Source organism: Podarcis bocagei (assembly GCF_964188305.1).
Source record: "Podarcis bocagei genome assembly, chromosome: 6".
Taxonomy (NCBI): Eukaryota; Metazoa; Chordata; class Lepidosauria; order Squamata; family Lacertidae; genus Podarcis; species Podarcis bocagei.
Genome location: NC_138130.1, coordinates 20,698,242 through 20,718,294, shown reverse-complemented (window position 1 = coordinate 20,718,294; position 20,053 = coordinate 20,698,242). Strand labels below are relative to the sequence as shown.

Sequence of the window (20,053 nt, the reverse complement as noted above, 5' to 3'; positions counted from 1 at the left end):
AATCCAAGTCTCTTTGATTTCTGGGGGGGAGAAGAAGCAGGTTAGCAAATGTAACAATGCTCGGGAGTTTCTTTATCGTAAAAGACACATAATTTCAAGCATTTAATAAGGTAGATTTATTCTGGGTAGTTTAGTTTGCCCAGGCACTCAAACAGCCCTCCCCAAAGACAACATTAAAAATGTGATTAGTTAGCTGCCATCAATAACACAAAATAGAAAAACGCTCTCTGAAGGGACAGCTTTGTGGAGGGCACTGCACAGTGTGTAGTAAAAAATATATGGCCTAATAAGTTTACATTTGCAGGCTCATTTGTTAAAACTCTTGAATTTCTAATTTGTGTCTGAAAGATAAATGGATAGCACCTCAGTAAAGTGTGAGATTAATACTGATAGATGGGGATTCGGTTTTTTGCTAGGCTCTAACTTCCTTGCAACCCAGTAGGCAGTTTATGGGAGAAACCAAATGTAAATAAAAAGGCCGCACATTATTTACGTTGGTCAAGACCAATTACCTGGGATATTGTTCTTCGGAACTTTATAGTATTGATGCAAATTACCCTTATCTAATTATTGTTTTACTGTGCTTTGGTAATCGGGACTGTTGCAAAGTGTAACTCTCTGCTAAAAGGGACTGGCAGCCATCAGGTTTGAAAAGGAACCCTTTTTGGGGTACGGGACACTTTCACAGGAGATACCAAGCAGATGCCAGAAAGATAAAGGATATCAATGAGTTTTATTTTCAGTTTTCAAGAATTTACAAGTACACATCTTAGAGTCATGTACTTCCAATACAAATACATATCGGACTCCCCCCCCCCCCCATCGCCTTTGTGGTTTCTTCTCTTACTTAGATTTTTAACACTGCATTTTCTACTTTTTGAATTAATCTTGGTAATACTTTTCACTGCTCGGTTTAAGTTAACCCTACCAACGCACTTAGTTGCATACCATGAAAGGAAAGATAAAGGATTTCAAATCGGCTCCGTTAAGTTTCAGTTTGAGATCAAAATCTGCAACCGGAAAGGAAGTGAGGATAATGTTAATAGGAACTTTAAAGAATTATTATTATTATTATTATTATTATTATTATTATTATTATTATTATTAATTTGTACCCCAGCCATTCTGGGTGGCTTACATTATATATAAAAACATGATAAAACATTACACATTAAAAAGCTTCCCTCTACAGGGCTGTCTTCTAAAGGTTGCATAGTTACTCATCTCCTCAACATCTGATGCCATTACATCTGATGTAATGGCCCTCTGCCTGGTTCCCTGTAGCTTCACTTCTAGCAGAAAGGGAACTTCCAGAAGACCCTTGGAGCTGAACGAAGGGGATGGAGACGCTCCTTCAGGTAAAGGTAAAAAGGTAAAGGACCCCTGGACAGTTAAGTCCAGTCAAAGGCGACTATGGGGTTGCAGCACTCATCGCGCTTTTAGCCTGAAGGAGCAGGCATTTTTCCACAGACAGCTTTCCATGTCTTGTGGCCAGCATGACTAAACCACTTCTGGCACAATGGAACACTGTGACAGAAACCAGAGCGCATGGAAACGCTGTTTACCTTCCCGCTGCGGCAGTACCTATTTATCTACTTGCACTGGTGTGCTTTTGAACTGCTAGGTTGGCAGGAGCTGGGTCAGAGCAACGGGAGCTCACACCATCATGGGGATTCAAACCACCGACCTTCTGATCAGCAAGCCCAAGAGGCTCAGTGGTTTAGACCATAGCGCCACCCGCATCCCTTGCTCCTTCAGGCATACAGGGCCTAACCATTTAGGACTTTAGAGGTCAGCACCTGGCTTGTTCATCCCTTCATTCAGTTCTTATGCACCTGGAACTACCCTTGGCCTCCCCACTTCCTCTCCCCACCTCTAGTGTCCTGCCTTTCGCCTGCTCTTTTTTAATTGGTCCCACTGACTTTTCTCTTTTTCTTCTCTTTTTCATTTTATTTCTACTCTCCCCACCACACCCCTACTTATAGGAAATAAACAGCCCCTGGCTGGCAAGAAACCATTGATTATAAATGGTCATAATTGTACCAACTTATAGCTGTGACTGGCATAAATTTCCATCTCTATTTTAATTTCTTCCAAGTTATTCTTGTTTGTTTAGTACGGCGCTCTTTATATTTTGTGTGTAACAGGCAATTAAATCAGGTACATTTTCTAACATGTTCTTGAGGAACAGCCCAAATATCTAAACAGCCTGACCAATGGCATCTGTTCCATATAATCTCATTATTCTCAACATTGAGCAAAATGGTGTAATTACTCTAGGAAGTTTTATTCAGTTGTGAAATGGCTGGTTACATCGTTTTAACCAATGATCTGTAGAAACGCTAATCACACTTTTATAGCTCCTTTCCCAGCAGCAAATACAAGATCTGGATTCTCAAGTTTAAACATCAATGGTATTTAAGGTATTTTTATGTTTTTAAAAACAAACAAACAGGGTTGGTCATGTAAAAACGAAACTAGGCAGGTGTGAGGCACAGGGGGTCCTGAAATGGCAACCTCTGAGATCTCAAGTGGGAATTCAGCCTGGGCAGAAGAGCACAGCTGCTAAAAGGAATACTCCGACAAGAAAGCGTCTGCTTATTTAATCTTTCCTGCTGCAAGTATTTAAGTGAAACATTTAAATATTCTAATAGACTAATGTTTTCTTATGCATTCTGAATAAATACTGCTTAGTAATTGAAACCCTGCCAGCAACTTCATTTGCTTATATTCATCCTTTGCTATCCTGCCTTTCCCTCTGTTGTCATCCCCACCACCGAAATTTGAATTTGTAAAGTGTGGATTCAAGCGAGCTCTAGTATGAGCAGGAGCTACTTGCAGTAGGGTTGCCATATATCAAAAACTAAAAACCAGGACACCCCCACATTGTTACTTGTTGAGCCTTTCTTTACAAAAACGCCCCAAAAGGGCAAATTTTCAGTTGGCTTGCACAAGATCCAGGACAAAGCACCGCCTTTTGGAAATTTCTCCTGGATGTCAATTCCACCTTTGAAATCCCGGAGGTATGGCATCCCAACTGTAAGGCTACTCAGCAAGCCCATGGTTATACTGAGGTGGCTCTAGATGCGGACGTTCAGGCTTTTAATTCCTATGTTATGCCCACTTCAGAAATTCTAGGACAAACCTAAATTCCATGCATCTAACTTCAGATAGCTCTAACACAGTATGTCATAAGGGACAATGTGTTAAATAAGGAGTAAGATGCAAGAACATATAAAAAGCTCCAAGAACAGAGAGCCAGCTGTTCTCAAACTGATCCCGTTTGCTGACAGTCATCAACAACGGCTGGGCAATCACACGTACAATTTATTGACTGGGAGTGGCCGCCGAGACCATAGAACACCAGTCCTGAAAGATCTTGGCTCCCAGTACGTTTCTAAGCAAAATTCAAAGTGTTGGTGCTGACCTTTAAAGCCCTAAATGGCCTCGGTCCTGTATACCTGAAGAAGCGTATCCACCCACATCGTTCAGCCCTGAGGTCCAGCGCCGAGGGCCTTCTGGCGTTTCTCTCCCTGCAAGAAGTGAGGTTAAAGGGCACCAGGCAGAGGGTCTTCTTGGTAGTGGCGCCCTCCCATCAGATGTCAAGGAAATCAACAACTACCTGACTTTTAGAAGACATCTGAAGGTAACCCTGTATCAGGAAATGTCTAATGTTTTACAATTTTTTATACGCTGTAGGCCGCCCAGAGTGGTAGGGGAAACCCAGCCAGATGGGTGGGGTATAAATAATAAAATTATTATTACTATTACAGTGATACCTCGGGTTACAGATACTTCAGGTTACAGACTCTACTAACTCAGAAATAATACCTCGGGTTAAGAACTTTACTTCAGGATGAGAACAGAAATTGTGCGGCGGTGGCGCAGCAGCAGCAGGAGGCCCCATTAGCTAAAGTGGTACCTCAGGTTAAGAACAGTTTCAGGTTAAGAACGGACCTCCAGAATGAATTAAGTTCTTAACCCGAGGTACCACTGTATTATTATTTGGATGTCAATGAGATAAATAACTATACTGCTTTTAGGTGTATGGCTGCCCTAACTTAAAGCCAGACAAGGGGATTTCCACCTATCACACACACAAACCCAACTACAAACACTTTTCTAGGGAGACCTCAACCCCTTAAGAAACCCTTAAGCCTTATGAGGAACGGTTGAGGGAGCTGGGTATGTTTTGCCTGGAGAAGAGAAGGCCGAGAGGCGATATGATAGCTGCCTCAGAATATCTGAAGGGAACATGGAAAAAACTTGTTTTCTACTGCTCCAGAGGGTAGAAACCAAACCAATGGCTTCAAGTTACAAGAAAGGAGATTCCCATTAAACATCAGGAAGAACTTTCTGATGGTAAGAGCTGCTCAGCGGTGGAATGAACTATCTCAGATGGTGGTGGACTCCATGCCTGACGCTACCTGAAGGAGCGTCTCCACCCCCATCGTTCTGCCCGGACACTGAGGTCCAGTGCCGAGAGCCTTCTGGCAGTTCCCTCGCTGCGAGAAGCCAAGTTACAGAGAACCAGGCAGAGGGCCATCTAGGTAGCGGCACCCGCCCTGTGGAACGCCCTCCCACCAGATGTCAAAGAGAAAAACAACTACCAGACTTTTAGATGACATCTGAAGGCAGCCCTGTTTAGGGAAGCTTTTAATGTTTAATAGACTATTGTATTTTAATATTCTGTTGGAACCCGCCCAGAGTGGGCGGGGTATAAATTATTATTATTATTATTATTATTATTATTATTATTATTCATTCGCCATCTGTCCAGGATTATTTAGCTGTGCTTCCTGGATGACCTTTGTGGACTGGGTGACCTTTGGGATCCCTTCCAGCTGTATAATTCTGTTTGTTGGGAGACATTGGGGGCTACAGCATAAAGGAGGTCGGAAAGCCCCATTCTCGTGCTTGCCCCATAATACCCCAACACAGCATCACTCTGAGGCATTGTGGGAGATATTCAAGGTGGCTTTCACATCCCCCATTGTTAAAGCAGGGGCCCCAGCAGCTGTCTAAGAACGCTGTGTGCCCGTTTCAAGATCAGAGCCTATCATTCTTATGGCATTAAGAGGAGTAAAAAACCTAATTCACTTTATAACTGGATGAGCAAGCATGAAAAAAACAAAAAAGTTTTGCACATGCTAGAACTTATAGGAGACTAGAGTTCTGACATGCTCTGCAGAAAATCAAATTGCATGTGTGTGGATACTTTGCCAGCTCTGCAAGAGAACGTGGGGAGAGGGAGGGAATGGAGGGACGGTTATTTGCCCAGGTAGACAAGGGAAAATGAGAAAAATCCCCACACAATTCACAGAGGTACTAATGGAAGCGGGAGAAAAGACTGCTGTTAATCAAATGTCAATAGATGTCTAATAGGAGGATAAGAAGGAGCTGTGTGTTTGAGACCTAGGGGAATGGCACAAAACAGTTTCCCACTAATATTGGTTCAAAAATTAAATGGATCGTTAGACTTCACACATACCTTGTGTCAGCTCTGTACAAACATTCCGTCAAGAAATTTTACAACCGGGCAAGGGGGCGGGGGAGAGAATATCACAGAATCCTCTATAAGTAAACTTAGGATCATGGGTCCTCAGAAGCTCAATTTGTACATTTTAGGATTTAAGAACTGGCCATCTGGGGGTGAAAAACAGATGCACATTCAGGTGAGAGATGACCACATATATGAAGGTGGAGCAGAGAATCTGTGGGTCCTCTAGATCAGGCTCCCTCAAACTCAACCCTCCAGATGTTTTTGGCCTACAATTCCCATGAACCCTAGCCAGTGGTCAGCGATGATGGGAGTTGTAGTCCCAAAAAGCTGGAGGGCCAAGTTTGGCCATGCCTGGCTTCTACGTAAACCCAGCACTTATTTAGGAGACCACTGGAAACAGATGGAAACAAGACTAGGATTTTGACTCACTTGTAGTGTAAAAAATATTATGGATAATATGGCTTGATATAAAAATTGGAATCTGGACTAATATGCAGTTGTAGATGTTTAAAATAAGACTCCATGGATAGGATGGGGGGTGAGTCTTGAGATTTGGAGAATCCCCACACAGTATGATTCTATAGATCTCTGTTTATTTGTACTTTATATTTGTAAAACCATTAAAATACCTTTCTTTTAAAAAAAAAAAATCCCTCCACTTATGTGGCAAATCCATTGGTGTGTAGAGTCTACTTATAACCTGCTCCCCCCTTCATTTCTCAGTGTTGATTAAAACACAGACCCTTACACTTAACAGATGTCATTTGCTCTTACGCTTTTCAAAATTTAAAAGCAAACAATGTGTTTTAACAGCAAAACTCCCTGATCCCTTAAGGCACAATGCTAGAGCGTAAGTGCTTTTCATAAGTGTTGCAGCAAACATTATTCAGCTTTCGCCGGATGGCATTTAAAAGCCATTCAGCTATTCATTCCTGGATCCGTGACCTCAGTGTGGAGGGCCCGGACTCGAGCTTTCTTGTCACCACACAAGTCAGCTTTTGTGGATTGCAGGGATTCACACATGTAATTCCATAAAGAATTTATCCATACCCACAATACCTTGACTCAAACAACTACCTTTCCATGGCAGCAAGCACACACATTCGTGCAGTTCATCTCCTCCTCTTGCACTGAACCAAGAACACCAGGGACTCAGCTACATTAATAAAGAAAAATGTTTTATATGCGTTATAACACTGTGACGCCAGATGGTGCTGTGGAGCCCTGTCTTTCTTTCTTTTTTAAAAAAAAGATATTTATTAAGAAAATTTTTAAATATAAGAAAAAATGAAAAGTAAACATACAAAATAATAAGCAGTTAAAAACACACATTAATTTTCGATAACATAACTTCCATACCCTTATTTCCTCCGATCTCCTCATACTTCCCTTCTTTGTATTCCATTTCAGTTTGTTAGTTCAGCAAATCCTTACCATAAAACTTTTACCCATTTATAATCCTTTTTTCCTATCTCCTAAAGCATTACAGCTGGAAACCGCTTAATTTCTATCCAACATCTTTCTAACATTCATTAATTTTACAATATTTCTTTAAGTAGTCTTTAAATTTCTTCCAGTCTTCTTTCACCGACTCTTCTCCCTGGTCTCGGATTCTGCCAGTCATCTCAGCCAGTTCCATGTAGCCAATCACCTTCATCTGCCATTCTTCCAGAGTGGGTAGATCTTGTGTCTTCCAATACTTAGCGATTAGTATTCTTGCTGCTGTTGTAGCATACATAAAAAAAGTTCTGTCTTTCCTTTGCACCAATTGGCCGACAATGCCCAGGAGGAAGGCCTCTGGTTTCTTCAGGAAGGTATATTTAAATACCTTTTTCAATTCATTATATATCATTTCCCAGAAAGCCTTAATCCTAGGGCACGTCCACCAAAGGTGAAAGAATGTACCTTCAGTTTCCTTACATTTCCAGCATTTATTGTGGAGCCCCGTCTTTCGCCAACGGGATTCCCCCACCTTTGAGGTTTACAATGCGTTTTCCTGAAATGCTTTTCCGATGTGTCTAGATCCAGCCAAGGTCAAACATATGAACTGGCCATAGATAAAAGGTATGGTTGGATAGTGTTCTCGAAGCTACCAGCATGAGTTTGACCAAACTGCGGGAGGCAGTGGAAGACAGGAGTGCCTGGCATGCTCTGGTCCATGGGGTCACACAGAGTCGGACACGACTAAACGACTAAACAACAATAACAGAAGGTATACTTCATACCTGTTTTACGCCTTCAAGGTTGATGTGTATGTACATGTAACAGATATGCACTTTGTAATAGAACGCTATTTATTCTGAAAGTTATAGTTAACATATGGAACTTGTTCCCACAAAAGGTGGTGATGGCCACCAATTTGGATGGCTATACAGTGGATGCTCGGGTTGCGAACGTGATCCGTGCGGGATGCATGTTCACAACCCAGTGTTTGCAACCCGCAGCTGCACGTCTGCGCACGCACGGGTTGTGATTCACGCTTCTGCACATGCGCAAAACGCGATTTAGCACTTCTGCACATGCTAACATTCTCCTTTCCTTCCTCCCCCACAACAAACACTCTGTGAGGTGAGTGGGGCTGAAAGACTTCAAAGAAGTGTGATTGGCCCAAGGTCACCCAGCAGCTGCATGTGGAGGAGCGGAGACGCGAACCCGGTTCCCCAGATTACGAGACTACCGCTCTTAACCACTACACCACACTGGCTCTCATGAGATGATTGGGAGCAAGGAATTCCTTTAAAAAATGATTGGAAGAGGCAGATTGGAAGTGATCCTTTTTGTTTCTATAATATGCATGAGCCAATAATACAACAAAATGGATGAAACCACTTTAAAACCAATAAGGGGAAACAAGTTAAGTGTAGAGGAATTTTAGAGATTCATCAGAAATTTCCAATATGGCTTTGGGTTTTTGTTTTTGTTTTTTTTAAAAAAGACAAAATATTTTGGAAAAGAAAATGATCTGCCATACTCATATGGCATTTGGATATCTACTAATATTAATATATAATACTCAAACCGCTATACTGAATGTAAGAAGTGATATCACACACATTTTTTATTATGGTCCAAAGACCCACAAAAACAGTTTCTAGAGCAAAATGCAGCAGGAATACAGAGAAAACATCCCAAGGCAGCCACTATGTTTTATCCAGAGGATGTTGATTTCTAATTCTTATTACCTCCGAGAGAAGTTTTGACACGGCCAGGGTAATAACATTTGTCTTACCTTCGAGAAGATACTTGAGATAGGTTTCAGAATTTCAAGGTAAATTTACCAATAAGGGTTTAATTATGTGATCCCTGGAAGTAACTTTAACAATGACAACAAGCAGCAATATATTCTGCCAACACAATAAAAAAACCCACACAGAATTCGAGAGGGAGGGCACTCAACACACCAGTACACAACCGCAAATATCAATTTAGGGAAGATGCAACTGCCGTTGTCTTACCAGGTTTTTAATTATGTGTTTGTTTGCTGTGGTGGCCTAATTTCGTCAAGTAGATGAGCCGACATTAAAAGCTGGGGGGAGAGGTAAGTAATCCCCAGGGCGTGAGGTTCACGCAGACAGTTTAAAAGGTACAGGTATGGTAGCATAACGGCACAGCAAATTTGAGAAGGGGGCCTGCATGATGAACAGCGAAAAGCTAGCAAATCAGATTTTTCACAATTAGTTGGACAACAACTGTGACAGGTTCGGCGCTTAGCGTTTTCATTTGTGTGCTCAAATTTGGTTATCCGTCCTCTTTTATGCAAATGTGATGTGACAGGAAAAGCTGAGATCACTCAACCAGGCCGATCGCTCACAACAGGAGCTGGAGCCGCACAGAGGAGAGGCCCAGATTAAATGGACCGAAAGCTGATGGAGAAATGACAAGGAGGAGAGCTCTGGAAATCTCGTGAACTGATTTTCTTATTTTATTTTATTTTATTTTCTATTAACTGATATTTTATTGGGGGGAAATTCAAATATAAAGCAGTCAAGTGAGACAAAAAGAAGGAAAAAGCACAAAACAAAGAACTGTGTAAAGGGGGGGGACATTATTTGAATACATACTAAAAACACCCATAAATTCTTTTCTAAATTTGATATTGTTATCCTAATACAGTGGACCCTCTGGATATGAATGTAAATCGTTCCAGGGGTCTGCATGTACCCCAAAAAATCTGCAAGTAGAGGCGCCGCTTCTGTGTATGCTCAATAGAGCGTTTCTGCGCATGCGCGAGGTGCGCAGAGCGCTTCTGCGCATGCAGGCGAGGCGAAACCCGGAAGAATACACTTCCGGGTTTGCAGAGTTCGCAACCCGAAAGTTACGTTACCCGAAGGTAACGTAACCCGAGGGTCCACTGTACTAATAGAAAGATTAATAGTCTACATTTTGTATAAGTCCGTTCCAAATATTGTCGTATTTATCCAAGCAGAGTCTACGCCTGTAAGCAGTCCGTTTGTAGGTTGCAAGTGTTATCATATTATCAATCCACCGATTAAAGGAGATCAAATCTTCACTCTTCCAGTTCATCAATATCAGCCTCTTGGCTACCATTAGAGCTCGTATAATCCATTTTTGTTGTCCAGTTGTTAACTTCCATATGGTAGATATATAGTTCAGAAGAGTATTCTCTGCTTCTAGTTTTTTTTTTCTGAACAGTCACAGTTATACAATCCAGAACTTTAGTAAGTATAGAACACCAATTTTAAACTTCTCTGGGAAGGTGCATGCTGCAGGACCTCGAATGCCAACGCCGCAATGTGTCAAAGCAGAACAATAAGAAATGAATGCCAGTTGGGAGTATACTTCATCAAAGCCCATGTATTTGCCCTCCGTTGTGAATAAAGGAAGAAAATACATGATGAAGATTGTAATAATTGGGTTATGCATCTTTTTACGGGACTGTGACACTTTATGGAATGGCACTTGAGGAAGAAGGGGGGGGGGAGAAAGAAGAGAATGCAAACAAAGGAAAACATACTAGCCTAAGAGTTACTGGACTATAATTTGTTTATACAATTCACCTTTTGCTTAATCCATTTCCTCTACGGATATACAAATGGTACAGCAATAGAAAGAACTGGCCAGTAAATCTTACAGCACTTGAGGGTTCAGTTACAGTGGTACCTCAGGTTACATAAGCTTCAGGTTACATACGCTTCAGGTTACAGACTCCGCTAACCCAGAAAAAATACCTCGGGTTAAGAACTTTGCTTCAGGATGAGAACAGAAATTGCGCGGTGGCGGCATGGCAGCATGGCAGCGGGACGCCCCATTAGCTAAAGTGGTGCTTCAGGTTAAGAACAGTTTCAGGTTAAGAACGCACCTCCGGAACGAATTAAGTACGTAACCAGAGGTACCACTGTATTACGATGCTTGATTGAGCTGGAACTAAGGCTGCCATGTGTCCTCTTTTTCCAGGACTCGTCCTCTTTATCAGGGGTAAAATTTCAGTCCGGGCGGATTTTTAAAATTTGCCAAAATGTCTCTGGCTATACATTCTGGATGAGACATAGACACAACTGGTGGTTGAAGATTTGCCTTCCTCTTCTCTTCTCTTCTGCCCCCACCCCCTCAGCAATATATCACAACTTCTACAGCCCACATATAGTCGGGATATTTAAAATGAGAGTCGTCATAGAGTCCTCTTTTTTGCTCTTCAAAATATGCCAACCCTAGCCGGAAAGGATGTCTTTAGCCTAAACCTGACTATTCGGAAGTCAAGTTACACTGAATCCAGCATAGTATTGCAGTCCTGGCCACAGGAGAGAAAGAAAGAGAGAATCGTGTGCACAGCTCCACTAAACGGCAGGTATAATTTTGATAGAAAAATTACAGATCAGAGATTTCATCCATTTTTTTTAAAGAAACAGACTCCCACTGGTAATATAAACCAGAACTGCCCCGAGAGCTGGTTCCTTCCATCTCAACCAGTTGAAGAAATGAGCACTTGCATTCTTCTGCACATAAAACAGAGTAGCCTTCCATGCAAAAGAAAGTAATAACCGCCTTTTAAATTTTTTCGTGTTTTTTATATACTTCTGTTATGGCCACCAACTTAAACATGGCCTCAAGCCTGGAGCTGTCTCTGCGTACTGTGAGAGGAACGACAGTTTTAGATATTGCCAATGCAGAAACTGTTTCGTCCTCTCATTCCTCCACCCCAATTGGTCTCTAGCCAGAGCACCCTCTTAAAAGGTATTTTCTTAATAAATAAAAATGCAGAACCCACCAAACTAGTAGCTGGGGCACAACGGAGCCTAGACACTACTTATATCAGTGCTTAGCCAAGAGAGACAAGTAATGAACCTCATTCAGTGTCCTAAGAATGCATACCCCCAACATTTCTCTGATGAAAATAGGGACATCCTATTCAATAATAGGGATGCGGGTGGCACTGTGGGTTAAACCACAGAGCCTAGGACTTGCCGATCAGAAGGTCGGTGGTTTGAATCCCCGCGATGGAGTGAGCTCCCGTTGCTCAGTCCCAGTTCCTGCCAACCTAGCAGTTCGAAAGCACGTCAAAGTGCAAGTAGATAAATAGGTACCGCTCCGACGGGAAGGTAAACGATGTTTCTGTGCGCTCCTCTGGTTCGCCAGAAGCGGTTTAGTCATGCTGGCCACATGACCCAGAATCTGTACGCTGGCCAATAAAGTGAGATGAGTGCCGCAACCCCAGAGTCGGTCACGATTGGACCTAATGGTCAGGGGTCCCTTTACCTTTATTCAATAATAATAAAATAATAATACTTTTACTGTTTATACCCCACCCCAACAGTCTGTTCAGCAGCCTCAGCTTTTGTAGCTGGAGTCAGTCAGGGTCCTACCCTTCCAGGCCTGGCAGAAAAGGTCCTGCATATTCAATAGTAATAATACCAATAATAATTTTACTATTTATACCCAGTGGCGGAGCTCATGCTACAGCACCTGGGAGTGGAGAACAGGTGAGGGCGGGGGTGGCGCGTGTCCTGGGGGTGTGGCGCGTGACTTGTGGGCGTGGTTCCTAGTGTGGGCCAGGGGGCCGCTGCGATGGCACCCCACCAGGATCGTGCTGCCGGGGGAGGTGTGCTCCCCCCGCACCCCTCTTCGTCTGCCAGTGTTTATACCCCAACCAACAGTCTGTTCAGCAGCCTCAGCTTTTGTAGCTGGAGTCAGTCAGGGTCCTGCCCTTCCAGGTCAGGTGGAAAAGGTCCTGCGAGGCAGGGAGCTCACAGCCGAGATGGGTATTTGAGTAGTTAGCAATGTAACAAATAATGAACGACACTACAGGCTGCCTTATGTATGTACATGGAAGTTCATGTTTTAAAATCAAAATTCATTTTTTTTTTCTACTGGAGGCCTAACTCACAACAAGAGGAGAATTTATAACATTTGTATTCCGTCCTGCAGCCAGAAGCAAAGTATAATATCCTAGCCTCACACTCTATATGTAAAGTAAGGCAGAGTTGATCAGACCAGAGCTATCTGGTGATCTTCATAGCCGAGTTGAGGAACGCTACTCACACTGGGACCCATCTCGCCACAATCATCTCCTTTAAACAAAGAGGTCTTAATAATGACAAATGAAATCAGAGAAAGGGACCTCAGCTAACATGCAGGAACTATGAGTGTTTCTGCATTGCAAACTCTGGTTAAACTGTGCCAAGCAAACCTCCCCATTTTAAATTCCTTCCTTCACACAGAGATGGGAAACAGAGCTGGTTACGTTCAAAGGAAAAACCAAGCCACCACAGAAAAGAGTATTTCAATGTCACAAGCTATGGCTGCTGCCACAACGACTGGTTGTAGCTACTTTTTTGCTTCCTCACATCGTCTCATACTTGATTGAACTTGGCAGCCCCAGGATACGTCTCAAGAAACTCGCTTGTATCTTATCTAAATCACTATGATATGCTTGTATCCATATTGGGATCTCAAAAAGTAGCTGGGGCGACACTTTAGCTTGAAAAATCTGAATGGCAGCTGGTATAAATTGATTAAAGTCTTATGAATTTATGCTTCAAGTAGTCTAACCGCCACTTGCTCAAAGGTCTTCTTTTACTTACTTACTTCTGCTTATTGTCTCAACCAATACTTTAATCCGCCCCCCCAATATTCAGGGGATAAGCTTCCCAGTGAGAAGGGTTAACTACCTCTTCCAGCGACCAGAAGGTTATCCTCATCCTACAGAACTAGTATTTGAAAAGGGAAAGAAGAACACAAATTGTGGAAAGATTAAAAAGATAAAATGAGGAAACAGGGAGAAAGGGGGAGGTATAAGGGACCCTTGGGAATAATACCCCTCACCCTGACACAAAGTCCTTTGGGGTCTTTATGTGGCTAAAATGTGGCCTTGAATTTTGACAATATCTCTCGCTTGCCTAGACAAGCTGGAGAAGGCACTTGTAGCCACAGATGACATCTGGGCATCTAGAGACAAAGATGTCACAAGATGTCACAGACCGCCTCTCCCCACAGACCTGGACTTTGCAATCATCATCTGCGGCCCGTATGCAGCCCCCAAAAGATTGCCCAGAAGGGCTGGAAAAGGTTCCCCACCAATGGTATATGTTCTTGGCACCAGTTCCTGGGGGATGAGGCACTTTGGGGCCCCCTACAGGTTTCTTTTATTTGAGGGAGGCAGGACCCCTCTATGTTCAGGTGGTGTTTGGCTTCACCCCCTGTCGCGTAGGGCCCCCTCAATCATCCCGAGAAGTTGGCGCCTCCGTACACATTAATGATGTGCAGGAATTGTGAGAAGTCGCCGGAGAGAAAAATAAGGAAAGGAAAGGAATGGAAAGGCTACTCAACACGCCTGAGTTGAGCTTCTGTTCACCAGATTGTGGGCAAACAACACATTCAAGCTGCTGATCTAAGCATATGCCAGGAACGGAAAAACATTAGACCAATCTGTCCAAAGCATTACTACCCCTAAGTAGAATACTGGGAACCATGAAAGAAATTTTCTAATATCTTAACACATTAAAAATATCTTCTTGTGCGGTCTTGAAGAAAAAAGTTGTGCATTAGTATGTGTTTTTTTTTTTTTTTAAAAAAAGACTATTTTAAAACTACCACAACATAATGAGCGTTTAGTCGACTTTATTGCTGAGTTTTGGCAAACGTGCAACTTTCCTGCGTTTACAAGGAACGGAAATGCAAATTGCTCAGGAAAATGTTAGAAAGACACCTGAACCTTTTAAAAATAGTGTCTTTTTCCTGGTGAGTTGGAAGTTCATTCCTCCCCACCTTTCATGTTACAAATTATCATTTACGTAGTCCCGTGAGCCATATGCTGGCGATTATTCTGGCACATCAAGAACGCGAAACCTTTTCCTGTGGCTTACGCCTTTGGAGCAGCTGGCTAGCTAGGAAGCCATCATTGTGACCGTCTGGAGATTATCGGAAGAGAAGACAGAACTATAACAGCAGCTGGAAAACAAAGCAAAAAATTGTGCAGCTGTGGAGTCTCTCTGTAGGATTATCTATTTCTTTTCCGACTTGCTATGCTATGCTTCAGCAGCAACCTGTAGGAAGGGCAGGCAATGCAGGCAGGTAAAGACAATAATATACCTTACGACTGGGAATCGCATTCCAGGTCATGAAATCATCACCAACTATACATTTGATAAGAAGCCATGCGGTGACTTATAAGGTTAACAAATCACAAACCACATTATCTCAGTGGCTCTAAAAGCAGAGCAGGCTAAACTCTGAACTTTTGATGGAACCAGTTTTCAAGTGGGGACTTTGTAAGAATGTGCAACCTCAACGCAAAATACTGGCCACAAACATTAATTCATTCATTCGATGGGAAAGGCCCAAGAGAGGGGAAACTGACTGAAGAGGAGCCAGCAAGTGCGAGAAAATGAATTTGGTTTCACTTACGGAGACAGACTGCCCCCTAGCCTTCAACAAACAAAAAAACCATGTACATAACAATATTATCGCCATCAACATGTTTCTACTTCGTTTTCAGAAAATCTGGACGGAAAGTGTAGCTTTTGCTACAAGAAGGAAACTTTCCTCAAACTTGGCAACGACCTGCAAAGCATGTGTGTTCTCAAAATCTGGTCTTTGAGCAGATTGGTGGCCTTCTACATCCTTGCTACAGAAAAAAAGGGGGGGGGGGAATTAACAGGTGAGGAAAGCTCTCAGTCAGAAGAAGCATGATCTGCAGGGATTTCAAAAGCACACATGCAAATCAAGGGTCATTTAGTCCAACCCCTTGCAATGCAGGAATGTAAACTAAAGCATTCAGGATTCAGGACACAAGGCCAAGCAGCAGCCCTCTCCTGTTCTTGTTGACAGCACTGAGAGACAAACCACATTTGAATCTATATTCAACACTTAGCTATCATGCCTAGCTTGATAAGACTTTCCCTCCATGAATTTGTCTAAGCCCGTTTTAAAGTGATCTAAGCTCGAGGGAAACACTATGAACTTCTGGCAATGAAATCCATAAACAGAATTATGTCCTGTGTAAAGTACTTTCCTTTGTCGGCCTGACATCTCCTTACCGAAAAGTCTTGTTGGGTGGTGGGTTTCAAGAATTATAGGAAAGGACCCCTTATTGCCAAAAATGAAAGAATGGCTGTTATATTTCAAAAAGTAAAAACCAACACACCCTAAATGTTGTTGAGTCTTTTTGAGGAAGACCCCAAAATTGTTGAGCTTTTTTATGAAAACCTCTGAAATTGTTGAGCTTTTATTAGGAAAACGCCAAAGTTGATGAACTTTTCTTTTCTTTTCAAAAAACACAAAAAAATCCCCACACTTGTGGTTTTTCGATTGACTTGCCCAAGATACAGGGCGAAGCATCGTCTTTTGGAAAATTCCCCCCAGATGTTGATTTCGCCTTTGAAATCCCGGGTGTCTGGCAGCCCTAGATATAGACTTAGCTGAGATGTCAAAATTGGCATGTGTAACCATTTGTTAAAGACTGGAAACCTCTCATGGACTTCTTGTGTGAAAAAGAAAATGGTGTAATGATTACCTGAATTGGAGAATTGAAGATAATGTTTGTTGATATAGAAAGCGGCTTCGTTGGGTGTTGGAGTTGGATTGGACAAAGTGAATATTGTTTTTATATAGCGGATAGATGTAGAATCAGAAGCTCTTTACTTTCTGAATCTTATTTTTCTTTCTCTTTTAATCACTTTTCTCTTTTTTATTTTTCTTCCTTTCTCATCTCCCCCCCCCTTTTTGTGTTTTTTATTTTATCAAGATAAAAGTCTTGGTTTGGTTTAAAAAGGGGGGGAGATATTATGCTTTGTATTTGCCTTTATAAAACTTAAAACTATTTAGATCTAGATAGATCTAGATAGATAGATAGATAGATAGATGATAGATAGATAGATGATAGATAGATAGATAGATAGATAGATAGATAGATAGATAGATATTGAAAGGGAGGAGGAAACTTTAACCACTCTCTCAACACCATGCATAAAGGCGTGGCATTATAATTGCCAAAAATACATTTAGATTTTGCAGGCAAAAAAATCTCATTGAGTGTCATAAAAAGTTTTGTTTCAGGGTGGCTCAGTGGTTTCCTACAACCTAGGCTCAGAATTAACAAGAATACAGACTGACAATAGTTTGAAAAATGCAAGGAGAAAATAATTATTTGAGACAACAACCTGTGTACCACTGATCAAATGATATGCTGCATTTTCTAACCAAGCAAGTATTGAAATAATTTAACATGCAATCCTCGTCAAGTCTCTTTAACAATGTGGAATGTAAATGAACATTAAAATTCTGAAATGTCCCCCTTCACATGATATTAATCAACAAATCTGATAACAAGCTATACTGAGCCACTCATTTTTGTAGGGGAATTGGTTTACATAAAGCGCCCTTTTTGATCAAGTAAATTTTGTCACTTAACAGATCAAAGCCAAAATGAGACCAGATGAGCCATGTTCATTTCAATATTTTCAAATCTGACATTCTGTTATGGTGCTGAAAGGAAAATACAGTCCAGTTAGAGGCCTGACAAAAAATTAAGCATTTAATACAGAGTAACAATGATATGGGAGATTAGCAATTACTTTTTATATAACACGAAAACACTCAGAATGTGGGAAACATCTAGGGACTCCAATGTCATAATGCATTTGGCAATGAATATTAAAAAATACTTTTAATACCTTAATAGATATAAACCCGAAAGCAGATTTCCAATAGATTTTTTTTTAATCAGTGGTACTTTATAAAATACAAATTGGGGGGAAATACCTTCAATAATGAAGTGTTTTGTTTATCTAGTACTTCATCCATTTTCGAAATGTGAAAAGGAAAAAAATTGGGAAGGCTTTGATTTTATGTTGACAGGTTACAGAAGGTGCAAAAGTTGTTTTATTAATTTAAAATGGACCAGTTAAGGTGATAGAAACGAGCAACTTACGAAAACATCAGCAAAACCCTCAGTTGCTTATTTTTTGAGGCAGATCCTTGCTGCATTGCTATCCAGCTGCTTCTGTCGAATCCAGGATATGATTTTGACATGTTGCATTCAAGCTTGGGAAAGTTCTGTAAAACAAGGAAGTTCGTTTGGGGATAAGCAGTGTTTCTTTAATACTAGTATGATAAATTCTGCAGTAATATTTGGCCGTATACACCTGTCTTCTTAAGTAAACTGCTTTTAACTCTAATGTTTTTTTTCTATTTTGTTGTTTTCAAGACTTAACAGTATCTGGTCATTAGGTACTTTTTGCATCTCTTCTAGAATAGGGAAAAAAATAACAATGGCAGGAGCTAGAGCAAAAGCTGGGTAAAGTATCAACCTCTTAGAAGCAATCTCTTGAAGGCACAATAAAAAAAATCTGAGCTTAAAACTCCAGGCCTCCTATTTTGCAGAGATACACATGTACGGGTTGTATATTTGAATTAATCTTTAAAATACTGTATATTTTAACAATGCCAGTTTTCACAGATCATGCGTTTGAAAAGCCAAGAGCTATGATTTAGTTATTTGGATCTATCTAGCAATACAAAGATCTTGTTCATCGCAGATGGCTGGGATTCCAGCTGCGAAAAGGGGACTCGTCCTTATCTCAGCCCCTGGCTTGTAGTGCATCCATTTAATGAGATAGGCAAGTTTGCGATAAACTTGTGGCTCGTGATACATTTTCCAGTGTGCTGAACATGTTACTTTCCCTGCGAATGGAGCATACACAATACAATCCCAGCAGCTGTTTCGATTTCATCTTCCTTTCCGAGAAATCCCAAGGAACTTTTGAGTTCAGCAATCATACATACCAGTTTAATTAAAAATTACAGCCACCTTCCCAATTCATTTTCCAGAGGTAAAGATTTGTGTGACACTTCATTTGTGTAACGATTATAAAATCTCATTTTCCATCTTGCAAGGAAACCTGGCTCAGTTAACTCCCCGAAGACACGGTGACCAACAGAGGTCTCCCCATTTCCCCATCTTAACAGGGAAATCCAAGTTACGTCAAAAGGCTTGCAGTTGAATCCATATCATTTGGGGTTACCGGAGAAAGCCGTGACAGGGGTATGTGGGTATTTTCTGAGATGCCTCGTTCATTTCTTATTTCTTGGCAACGCAATGCAACTGATGCAGGTTATAAAAGCAGCCAGTGTCGCCGCAGGAAACAAAACACGGGAGAGGATTCATATTGCAATTTTCCTGCAAGTAATTCAAAGCATGCGTGTAACCACTTGGAAAGGTAGTCCATCTGAATTGCCTTGTGAAGAGGCAAGAAGAAGCCTAGCATAATTCCCACAAATAATAATAATAATAATAATAATAATAATAATAATAATAATAATAATAATAATAATAATAATAATAATAATAATAATAATTTATTTATACCCTGCCCATCTGGTTGGATTTCCCCAGCCATTCTGGGCGGCTTCCAACAAAATATTAAAATACAGTGGTGCCCCGCAAGACGAATGCCTCGCAAGACAGAAAACCCGCTAGATGAAAGGGTTTTCCGTTTTTGAGCTGCTTCGCAAGACGATTTTCCCTATGGGCTTGCTTTGCAAGACGAAAGCGTCTTGCGAGTGTTCCGATTTTTCCCCGCTTTCCCCCCCTTTTTCTAAGCCGCTAATAGCCTTTTAGCCGCTAATCCGCTAAGCCTTTAATAGCCGCTAAGCCTTTAATAGCCGCTAAACCGCTAATAGTGCTAATCCGCTAATAGGGTTGCTTCGCAAGACGAAAAAACCGCTAGACGAAGAGACTCGCGGAACAGATTAATTTCGTCTTGCGAGGCACCACTGTACAATAGTCTATTAAATATTAAAAGCTTCCCGAAACAGGGCTGTCTTCAGATGTCTTCTAAAAGTCTGGTGGTTGTTTTTCTCTTTGACATCTGTTGGGAGTTCCATAGGGCGGGTGCCACTACCAAGAAGGCCCTCTGCCTGGTCCCCTGTAACTTGGCTTCTCTCAGTGAGGGAACCACCAGAAGGCCTCGGCACTGGTGTTTGAAATTAGCCAGGTGCATTTTGCACACCGTTTTCGACCGCTTGCGACCGAGTTTCAACCACTTGGGGGCCAGGACGGTGCCAGACACCTCCAGCACCTGGAGGTGCATGCCT

General features: G+C 41.6%; 1 long non-coding RNA gene across 1 annotated transcript; it reads right to left on the bottom strand.

Annotated features, from left to right (window-relative positions):
- Positions 1-14,561: 14,561 nt before the first annotated feature.
- Positions 14,562-19,212, bottom strand: LOC308589472. The gene is made up of 3 exons (XR_014009295.1): positions 18,982-19,212; positions 17,889-18,013; positions 14,562-14,908 (listed from the first exon to the last, which is right to left on the bottom strand). It is a non-coding gene; the product is annotated as an uncharacterized lncRNA (long non-coding RNA).
- Positions 19,213-20,053: the final 841 nt, after the last annotated feature.